We start from the raw sequence: 11106 nt of genomic DNA, 5'->3' as shown, positions 1-11106 counted from the left end.
CCTGTGTTATTTGTTTGCAGCGTCCCTCCCTCCCCACAGCGCGACTGAACAAGTGAGCCTAAAAAAAAAAAAGTGTCCACCACCACCCGCCTTGTGCCAGGGTGGAAGTCAGACACTGAAGAGACCAGCAAACAGGAGCTAACACCGAGAGAACCGCCTTGGAAGTGACAGGTGCAATAGATTAAAACCGTGTAGTTAGTACCGACTACATAGGAAGGGGCCTATAGATATTGAGAAATATAAACTGGACCAAGGAACTATCCGAAAAGAACTGACCCCACACTGCCCACAACACCACCAGAGAAAGTCCTAGATATATTTTTACTATTTTTACAATCATTCTATTTTTCTTTTCTTTTTTTAAACTTTTTTTTAATTTTAAAGTCCTCTATTACTCTTTTAATTTTCATTTTTATAACCTACTATTACTTTTCAAAAAAAAGACTATTTTTAAAGCAAACTTCATATATATATACTTTTAAGAATTTTTTGTGACTTTGTTTTTCTTTTTCTTCTTCTTCTTTTCTTTAATATTGTATTTTTGAAAATCCAACCTATACTCTAGAATTTTAATCTTTGCTTTTTGGTATTTGTTATCAATTTTGTACCTTTAAGAACCCAATCTTCAGTACCCATTTTTACCTGGGAGCGAGATTACTGGCTTGATTGCTCTCTCCCTCTTTGGACTCTCCTTTTTTTCCACCAGGTTGCCTCTGTCTCCTCCATCCCCCTTCTCTTCTCTACCCAACTCTCTGAATCTCTGTGTGTTCCAGATGGTGGAGAACACTTAGGGAACTGATTACTGGCTAGATCTGTCTCGCTCCTTTTCATTCCTCCCTTTTATCCTCCTGGCCACCTCTGTCTCCTTCCTCCCTCTTCTCTTCTAACTCCATGAACATCTCTGAGCAGTCCAGACTATGGAGCACACATAAGGAAGTGATTACTGGCTAGCTTGCTCTCTCCTCTTTTGATGCCACCTCATCTCATTTGGGTCACCTCTAACTCCCTCCTCCCTCTTCTCTTCTCCATGTAACTCTGTGAACCTCTCTGGGTGTCCCTCACTGTGGAGAAACTTTTCATCTTTAACCTAGAAGTTTTATCAATGGTGCTGTATAGAAGGAGAAGTCTTGAGACTACTGTAAAAATAAGACTGAAAACCAGAAGCAGGAGACTTAAGTCCAAATCCTGAGAACATCAGAGAAATACTGACTCCAAGGAACATTAATCGATAGGAGCTCATCAAACGCCTCCACACCTACACTGAAACCAAGCACCACCCAATGGCCAACAAGTTCCAGAGCAAGACATACCACACAAATTCTCCAGCAACACAGGAACACAGCCTTGAGCTTCAAAATACAGGCTGCCCAAAGTTACTCCAAAACCATTGACATCTCATAACTTGTTACTAGACACTTCATTGCACTCCAGAGAGAAGAAATCCAGCTCCACCCAGCAGAACACCGACACAAGCTTCCCTAACCAAGAAACCTTGACAAACCACTGATACAACCCCACCCACAGCGAGGAAACTCCATAATAAAGAGAACTCCACAAACTGCCAGAATATAGAAAGGCCACCCCAAACTCAGCAATATGAACAAGATGAAGAGACAGAGGAATACCCAGCAGGTAAAGGGACAGGATAAATGCCCACCAAACCAAACGAAAGAGGAAGAGATAGGGAATCTACCTGATAAAGAATTCTGAACATTGATAGTAAAAATGATCCAAAATCTTGAAATAAAAATGGAATCACAGATAAATAACCTGGAGACAAGGATTGAGAAAATGCAAGAAAGATTTAACAAGGACCTAGAAGAAATAAAAAAGAGTCAATATATAATGAATAATGCAATAAATGAGATCAAAAACACTCTGGAGGCAACAAATAGTAGAATAATGGAGGCAGAAGATAAGATTAGTGAAGTAGAAGATAGAATGGTAGAAATAAATGAATCAGAGAAGAAAAAAGAAAAACAAACTAAAAGAAATTAGGACAATCTCAGAAACCTCCAGGACAATATTAAATGCTCCAACATTTGAATCATAGGAGTCCCAGAAGAAGAAGACAAAAAGAAAGACCATGAGAAAATACTTAAGGAGATAACAGTTGAAAACTTCCCTAAAATGGGGAAGGAAATAATCACCCAAGTCCAAGAAACCCAGAGAGTCCCAAACAGGATAAACCCAAGGCAAAACACCCCAAGACACATATTAATCAAATTAACATAGATCAAACACAAAGAACAAATATTAAAAGCAGCAAGGGAAAAACAACAAATAACACACAAGGGGATGCCCATAAGGATAACAGCTGATCTTTTAATAGAAACTCTTCAGGCCAGGAGGGAATGGCAAGACATACTTAAAGTGATGAAAGAAAATAACCTACAGCCCAGATTACTGTACCCAGCAAGGATCTCATTCAAATATGAAGGAGAAATCAAAAGCTTTACAGACAAGCAGAAGCTGAGAGAATTCAGCACCACCAAACCAGCTCTCCAACAAATGCTAAAGGATCTTCTCTAGACAGGAGACACAAAAACGGTGTATAAACTTGAACCCAAAACAATAAAGTAAATGGCAAGAGGATCATACTTATCAATAATTACCTTAAACGTAAATGGGTTGAATGCCCCAACCAAAAGACAAAGACTGGCTGAATGGATACAAATGGATACAAAAACAAGATAAACTAGTAGCCAGACTCATGAAGAAACAAAGGGAGAAAAATCAAATCAATAAAATTAGAAACGAAAATGGAGAGATCACAACAGACAACACAGAAATACAAAGGATCATAAGAGACTACTATCAGCAATTATATGCCAATAAAATGGACAACGTGGAAGAAATGGACAAATTCTTAGAAAATTACAACTTTCCAAAACTGGACCAGGAAGAAATAGAAAATCTTAACAGACTCATCACAAACACGTAAATTGAAACTGTAATCAGAAATCTTCCAGCAAACAAAAGCCCAGGTCCAGATGGCTTCACAGCTGAATTCTACCAAAAATTTAGAGAAGAGCTAATACCTATCCTACTCAAACTCTTCCAGAAAATTGCAGAGGAAGGTAAACTTCCAAACTCATTCTATGAGGCCACCATCACCCTAATACCAAAACCTGACAAAGATGCCACACACACACACACACACAAAAAGAAAATTATAGGCCAATATCACTGATGAACATAGATGCAAAAATCCTTAACAAAATTTTAGCAATCAGAATCCAACAACACATTAAACAGATCATACACCATGACCAAGTGGGCTTTATCCCAGGGATGCAAGGATTCTTCAATATCCTCAAATCAATCAATGTAGTACACCACATCAACAAATTGAAAAATAAAAGACATATGACCATCTCAATAGATGCAGAGAAAGCCTTTGACAAAATTCAACATCCATTTATGATATAAACTCTCCAGAAAGCAGGAATAGAAGGAACATACCTCAACATAATAAAAGCTATATATGACAACCCACAGCAAACATTATCCTCAAGGGTGAAAAACTGAAACCATTTCCCCTAAAGTCAGGAACAAGACAAGGGTGCCCACTTTCACCACTACTATTCAACGTAGTTTTGGAAGTTTTGGCCACAGCAATCAGAACAGAAAAAGAAATAAAAGGAATCCAAAGTGGAAAAGAAGAAGTAAAACTCTGTTTGCAGATGACATGACCCTCTACATAGAAAACCCTAAAGACACCACCAGAAAATTACTAGAACTAATCAATGAATATGGCAAAGTTGCAGGATATAAAATCAACACACAGAAATCCCTTGCATTCCTATACACTAATAATGAGAAAACAGAAAGAGAAATTAAGGAAACAATCCCATTCACCATTGCAACGAAAAGAATAAAATACTTAGGAATATATCTACCTAAAGAAACTAAAGACTTATATATAGAAAACTATAAAACACTGGTGAAAGAAATCAAAGAGGACACTAATAGATGGAGAAATATACCATGTTCATGGATCAGAAGAATCAATAGTGAAAATGAGTATACTACCCAAAGCAATTTATAGATTCAATGCAATCCCTGTCAAGCTACCAATGGTATTTTTCACAGACCTAGAACAAATAATTTCACAATTTGTATAGAAATACAAAAACCTTGAATAGCCAAAGCAATCTTGAGAAAGAAGAATGGAACTGGAGGAATCAACCTGCCTGACTTCAGGCTCTACTACAAAGCCACAGTCACCAAGACAGTATGGTTCTGGCACAAAGACAGAAATATAGATCAATGGAACAAAATAGAAAGCCCAGAGATAAACCCACGCACCTATGGACACCTTATCTTTGACAAAGGAGGCAAGAATATACAATGGAGAAAAGACAATCTCTTTCACAAGTGGTGCTGGAAAACAAAATAGAAAGCCCAGAGATAAACCCACGCACCTATGGACACCTTATCTTTGACAAAGGAGGCAAGAATATACAATGGAGAAAAGACAATCTCTTTCACAAGTGGTGCTGGAAAAACTGGTCAAGCACTTACAAAAGAATGAAACTAGAACACTTTCTAACACCATACAAAAAAAAAAAAAGTCAAAATGGATTAAAGATCTCAACGTAAGACCAGAAACTATAAAACTTCTAGAGGAGAACATAGGCAAGACACTCTCCGACATACATCACAGCAGGATCCTCTATGACACACCTCCCAGAATATTAGAAATAAAAGCAGAAATAAACAAATGGGATCTAATTAAAATTAAAAGCTTCTGCACAACAAAAGAAACTATAAGCAAGGTGAAAAGACAGCCTTTAGAATGGGAGAAAATAATAGCAAATGAAACACCTGACAAACAAATAATCTCAAAAATATACAATAACTCCTGCAGCTTAATTCCTGAAAAATAAACGACCCAATCAAAAAATGGGCCGAAAAACTAAATAGACATTTCTCCAAAGAAGACATACAGATGGCTAACAAACACATGAAAAGATGTTCAACATCACTCATTATTAGAGAAATGCAAATCAAAACCACTATGAGGTACCATTTCATACCAGTCAGAATGGCTGTGATCCAAAAGTCTATAAGCAATAAATGCTGGAGAGGATGTGGAGAAAAGGGAACCCTCTTACACTGTTGATGGGAATGCAAACTAGTACAGCCACTATGGATAACAGTGTGGAGATTCGTTAAAAAACTGGAAATAGAACTGCCATATGACCCAGCGATCCCACTGCTGGGCATACACACTGAGGAAACCAGAATTGAAAGAGACATGTGTACCCCAATGTTCATCACAGCACTGTTTATAATAGACAGGACATGGAAGCAACGTAGATGCCCATCAGCAGATAAATGGATAAGAAAGCTGTGGTACATATACACAATGGATTATTACTCAGCCATTAAAAAGAATACATTTGAATCAGTGCTAATGAGGTGGATGAAACTGGAGCCTATTATACAGAGTGAAGTAAGCCAGAAAGAAACACACCAATACAGTATACTAACGCATATATATGGAATTTAGAAAGATGGTAACGATAACCCTGTATGCAAGACAGCAAAAGAGTCACAGATGTATAGAACAGTCTTTTGGACTCTGTGGGGGGTGGGGGGATGATTTGGGAGAATAGCATTGAAACATGTATAATATCATATAAGAAACAAATCTGCAGTCCAGATTTGATGCAGGATACAGGATGTTTGGGGCTGGTGCACTGGGATGACCCAGAGGGATGGTATGGGGAGCGAGGTGGCAGGAGTGTTCAGGACTGGGAACACGTGTACACCTGTGGCAGATTCATGTTGATGTATGGCAAAACCAATAAAATATTGTAAAGTAATTAGCCTCTAATTAAAATAAATAAATTTAAATTTAAAAAAAAAGAAATTAATAAAAAAAGTTTACCTCTAGGGGATAAAGGTACGGGTAACAGGAGGATAGGGGAAGGAATGGATGTGACACCTCCCAACATGTAACTATTTATGTTGTTCTGACTTTTGAATCATATGAATGTACTATCCATTCAAAAAAAAATTAAATGTTCAGTTCTGTTAAAAAAAAATAACAACTTACTATAAAGCAACAGCAGTCAATAAAGTATGATAATAGTAAGAAAGTAGAAAACATGATCAATGGAATAGCATTGAGAGTCCAGAATTAATCTTTTATATTTATGGTCAATTAACTTTTGACAAGGGTACCAAGACAATTCAGTGGGGTAGGAATAGTTTTGTCAACAGTTGGTGCTGGAACAACTAGATATTCACAAATAAAAGAAAGAACTTGGACCTCTTCCACACCACAAACAAACATTAACTCAAAAGTAATCATGTCTCTAAATGTATAAACTAAAATTATAAAACTCTTAGAAGAAAATATAAGATTAAATCTTGTGAACTAGATTTAGGCAAAAAATCTTAGAAGAACACCAAAAGCACAATCCATGAAAAAAAAAAATTAGACTTAATCATATTTTAAAACTTTCCAGCTTAAAGGATACCTCAAGAAAGGGCAAATATAACCTATCAAGTGGGAGAGTATATCTGAAAATCATAGAACTGATAATGGAATGATGATAAGAAAAAATTTTTAAAAAACGTATATTTCCACAAAAAGATAACTCAAAATAGAGAAAAGAATATGAATAGATATTTCTATTAAATTATTACACAAATGGCCAATAACCACATTTAAAAATATGTGAGACATTATCCAATATCAAAATACAAAGAAAAACGATAATGAAATAACATTCTACCACCACCAGCCACCCCCCACCCTGACACACACACACACACACACACACTAGAATGGCTATAATTAAATACATAATAAGCATTTGTGAGGAATGGAAGATTCTGAACTCCCATACATCATTGAAGGAAATGAAAAATGATGAAAACTCCTATAGAAAACATGTGGGGCAGCCTCTGTCAAATTTATAGTTCCCGTGTATATGCGTTAGTCACTCAGTCGTGTATGACTCTTTGTGACCACATGGATTATAACCCTCTAGGCTCCTCTGTCCATGGAATTCTCCAGGCAGAATACTGGATTGGGTTGCCATTTTCTCCTCCAGGGGATCTTCCCAACTGAGGTATTAAATCTGTGCTACACTGCGAGTAGATTCATTCATCTGAGCCACCAGGGAAGCCCCTTAGAGATCTCATATACCTAGCAATTCTACTCTTAGATACATATCCAAGAGAAATGAAATATACAAGATAAACGAAGACAAACATAGACTAAAAACTGTACATAAATGTTCTTATCAACATTATTCATGGTAGCCAAAATTGGTACAATTCAAATATCCATTAACTGACACATCAATAAATAAAAAGTGACATTTCAATACAATATAATTCAGAGATAAAAATGAATAAAGTATGGGACATAGGCAAACCTTAACTATATTATACTTAGGTGAAAAAAGTCAGATTCAAAAATTGTAGGATTCCATGTACATTAAAAAGTCAAATTAGGCAAATTTATTTTTAAAAATAGGTTTGTCCTTGTCTAATGGTGAGGAGGGATGTGGAGTGTCTGAAAATGGCCATGAATTTCTTATGGGGATGATGGATGTACAACTGTGAATATACTAATTATTATCAGTCTATATATTTGTATTATAATTAAATATATATATCTATAATACAAGTATATACATATATACAAGTATATATATAATATATAATATATATTATAATATAATTATAATCGTACATTATGTGATACATATTTAATAAAACTATTAAAATAGCTAGAAAACCAAATCTGTTAAGGAAAAATATCAGACAAACTTTTACAGAGGTGAAGTTTCTTAGAAAAAATATATTTTATTTCCTTGCCATAATAGAGTCAAATAGATTATAAATATATACATCACAATTCTATCAGATATTTTTCACACTGCTGGACTTCAAGATATAGGATGTTTTATATATATATATAACCTTACCAAAGTGAGGTTAACTAGATTCATTGTTTATTCAGGCATTATTAGTAATGTTTGAAACATTCAAAAGTTTATTTCTACACACACATAAAAGCCCCATGACTTAGAATGTGTAATTTTTTTGGTAAATGGGAAGTTTAGAAATAGACAATTACCAAGTTTGTAACAATTATCTAGCATAGCCTCAGAGAAAGAAGAGACTATACAAGTAAAATTATTCTTCTACCTATTGGATTTTGACTGTATTATAAAGAGAGAAATCCTCTGTTTGCTTATGCCAAAATGAATATTTCACGGGCTTAGACTTGGTAGAGAGGAGATTGAGCTGAGGCAGCCTGCTGGGTACCACATGAGTAAAGACGCTGTAATTTAACCCTTCAGCTATTGATTTGTATGAATCATCACTAAGATATTCACATAAGAAGGTATATGTGTTTTTCTCTGGCTTCCTCTAGGAGAGCAAATGTTTTCTTACTTACTAGTTAATGCACAGTTAAACACTTCCAAAGTGCATAATGAAATGCAAATTTCTGCAGGAAAAAAAAAAATCACCTGACTTATGAAGTAGTTACTCTTGTATTAAACTTTCAGAATGCAGTCATTGGCATGATTTTAGCTTTTATCATTTGGGTCACATATGCTGTTCCCTCATGAATAGACCTAACTGTGATTGTGCCAGCTCTAGCATCACAATTCTCTTTTATACCAGCTTCCTTGACTTTTGTAGATTTGCTTAAGGCTTTTTATATTGAGGGGATAAGTTTTGCAAAAGGGAAAACCTCCAGAGCTTTTTGTGCATTGCCAACAACAGCAGAAAGCTTCTGATTTCTAAAGTACCATATTTTAACTGTCACAGCAGTGACATAAAACTACTGTAACTAAAAAGGAGAACTGGTAAGCTATTGGTGAAAATTAATTTAAAATGTGATATATTTGTAAACAAAACAATTTGCTTAAGCTTTGTAAACTAGTAAATGCCATTTCATTGATAAAGAGATAGTTATGTATATCTCAATGGCAAAAGTAAGTATGGTACTAATGCAAATTGTATTTTAATATCTTGTTTCCTGTCCTAATCACTTAAATAATCTTAGAAGAATCATTTTTATTTTTAAAAATGTTATAATTTCTATTTTGGTTGATAGTTTTGTATAGAGTTGAGAATCAATTAGTGTTTCACAATTGAATTACCAGGCTCATGAAGTTCTTCTCAATGAATACACATACACTTGAGATTTAGTGCTTAAAGACAAAAACTAAATGTAGTTGTTTGAAGTACTTCTCTGTATCTGTAATAAACTGAATATATTTAATTTAGTAATATGTTCTTGCCAAATAATATACTATGATTGAGACTCTTTCTTAAAGAAAAACAATTAAGTTTATTTAGGATGATGTGTTTATCAATAAAATGAAATTCATTTCTAAAGCAACTGTCTGAGGAATAATGGCACAAAAATTTTGAAGAAAAACTATGTGCTTTAATCAGATTCTTCCTTTTCCTATTTTTGTCTCCCCATAAGTATCAGATCAGATCAGATCAGTTGCTCAGTCGTGTCCGACTCTTTGCGACCCCATGAATCGCAGCACGCCAGGCCTCCCTGTCCATCACCGACTCCCGGAGTTCACTGAGACTCACGTCCATCGAGTCAGTGATGCCATCCAGCCATCTCATCCTCTGGCGTCCCCTTCTCCTCCTGCCCCCAATCCCTCCCAGCATCAGAGTCTTTTCCAATGAGTCAACTCTTCGCATGAGGTGGCCAAAGTACTTGAGTTTCAGCTTTAGCATCATTCCTTCCAAAGAAATCCCAGGGCTGATCTCCTTCAGAATGGACTGGTTGGATCTCCTTGCAGTCCAAGGGACTCTCAAGCGTCTTCTCCAACACCACAGTTCAAAACCATCAATTCTTTGGTGCTCAGCCTTCTTCACAGTCCAACTCTCACATCCATACATGACCACAGGAAAAACCATAGCAAAACTATATACCCCATAGTTATATGTGTATGCATTTATATCTGTGTGCATAAACTTTTATATACTTATACATACTTATCATAAATATGATATTCATATGTTCCTACATATAATTAATGGCATGTACATGCTTTTTTATATAATAGAAATAACATAAAATACACTCAAATATTTTATTAAAAGTTTGAATTTACAAATATCTATCAGTTATTGGAATATGTCTTCTCTATTTTGTTTCTTCTATATAGATCAGGTGTACAGATGACTTTCAAGGGAGACATTAAAGACTTGATATAAGTGATGCTTGTATGTATACATGCACACTTCCTCTAAGTGAAATTCAAAAAATTGCATCACATGCTTAAGGGTTACACAAACTATGTTGTAGTTGTTCAGTCACCCAGACATGTCCTACTCTTTGCAACCCCATGGACTGCAGCACTCCAGGCCTCCCTGTCTCTCACCATCTCACAGAGTTTGGCCAAGTTCATATCCATTGCATCAGTGATGCCATCCAGCCATCTCATCCTCTATTGCCCTCTTCTCTTTCTGCCCTCAATCTTTCCCAGCATCAGGGACTTTTTCAGTAAGTTGGCTGTTCACATCAGGTGACCAAAATACTGGAGCATCAGCTTCAGCATCAGTCCTTCCACTGATCTTCCTCCCTGAATATTCAAGGTTGATTTCCTTGAAAATGTACTGGTTTTATCTCCTTGCTGTCCAAGGGACTCTCAGGAGTCTTCTCCAGCACCACAGTTTAAAGGCATTAATTCCTTGGTGCTCTGCCTTCTTTACAGTCCAGCTCTCAAAACCATATATGACCACTAGGAAGACCATAGCTTTGACTATACTGAACTTTGTTGACAAAGTGATGACTCTGACTTTCAACACACTATCAACAGGTTTATCATAGATTTCCTGCCAAGAAGCAATCCTCTTTTGATTTCATGGCTGCAGTCACCATCCTCAGTGAGTTTAGAGAACAAGAAGAGGAAATTTGTCACTGCTTCTACCTCTTCCTCTTCCATTTGCCGTGAAGTAACAGGGCCAGAGGGCATGATCTTGGTTTAATATTTAGTTTTAAGCCAGTTTTTTCACTCTCCTCCTTCAACCTCATCAAGAGGTTCTTTAGCTCCTCTTTGCTTTCTGCCACATACCTGAGGTTGTTGATGTTTCTCC

Source organism: Bison bison, unplaced genomic scaffold (assembly GCF_000754665.1).
Source record: "Bison bison bison isolate TAMUID 2011002044 unplaced genomic scaffold, Bison_UMD1.0 scf7180017864537, whole genome shotgun sequence".
Classification (NCBI taxonomy): Eukaryota; Metazoa; Chordata; class Mammalia; order Artiodactyla; family Bovidae; genus Bison; species Bison bison.
The sequence above is the reverse complement of the archived record's forward strand: the minus strand, read 5'-3'. Positions refer to the sequence as shown.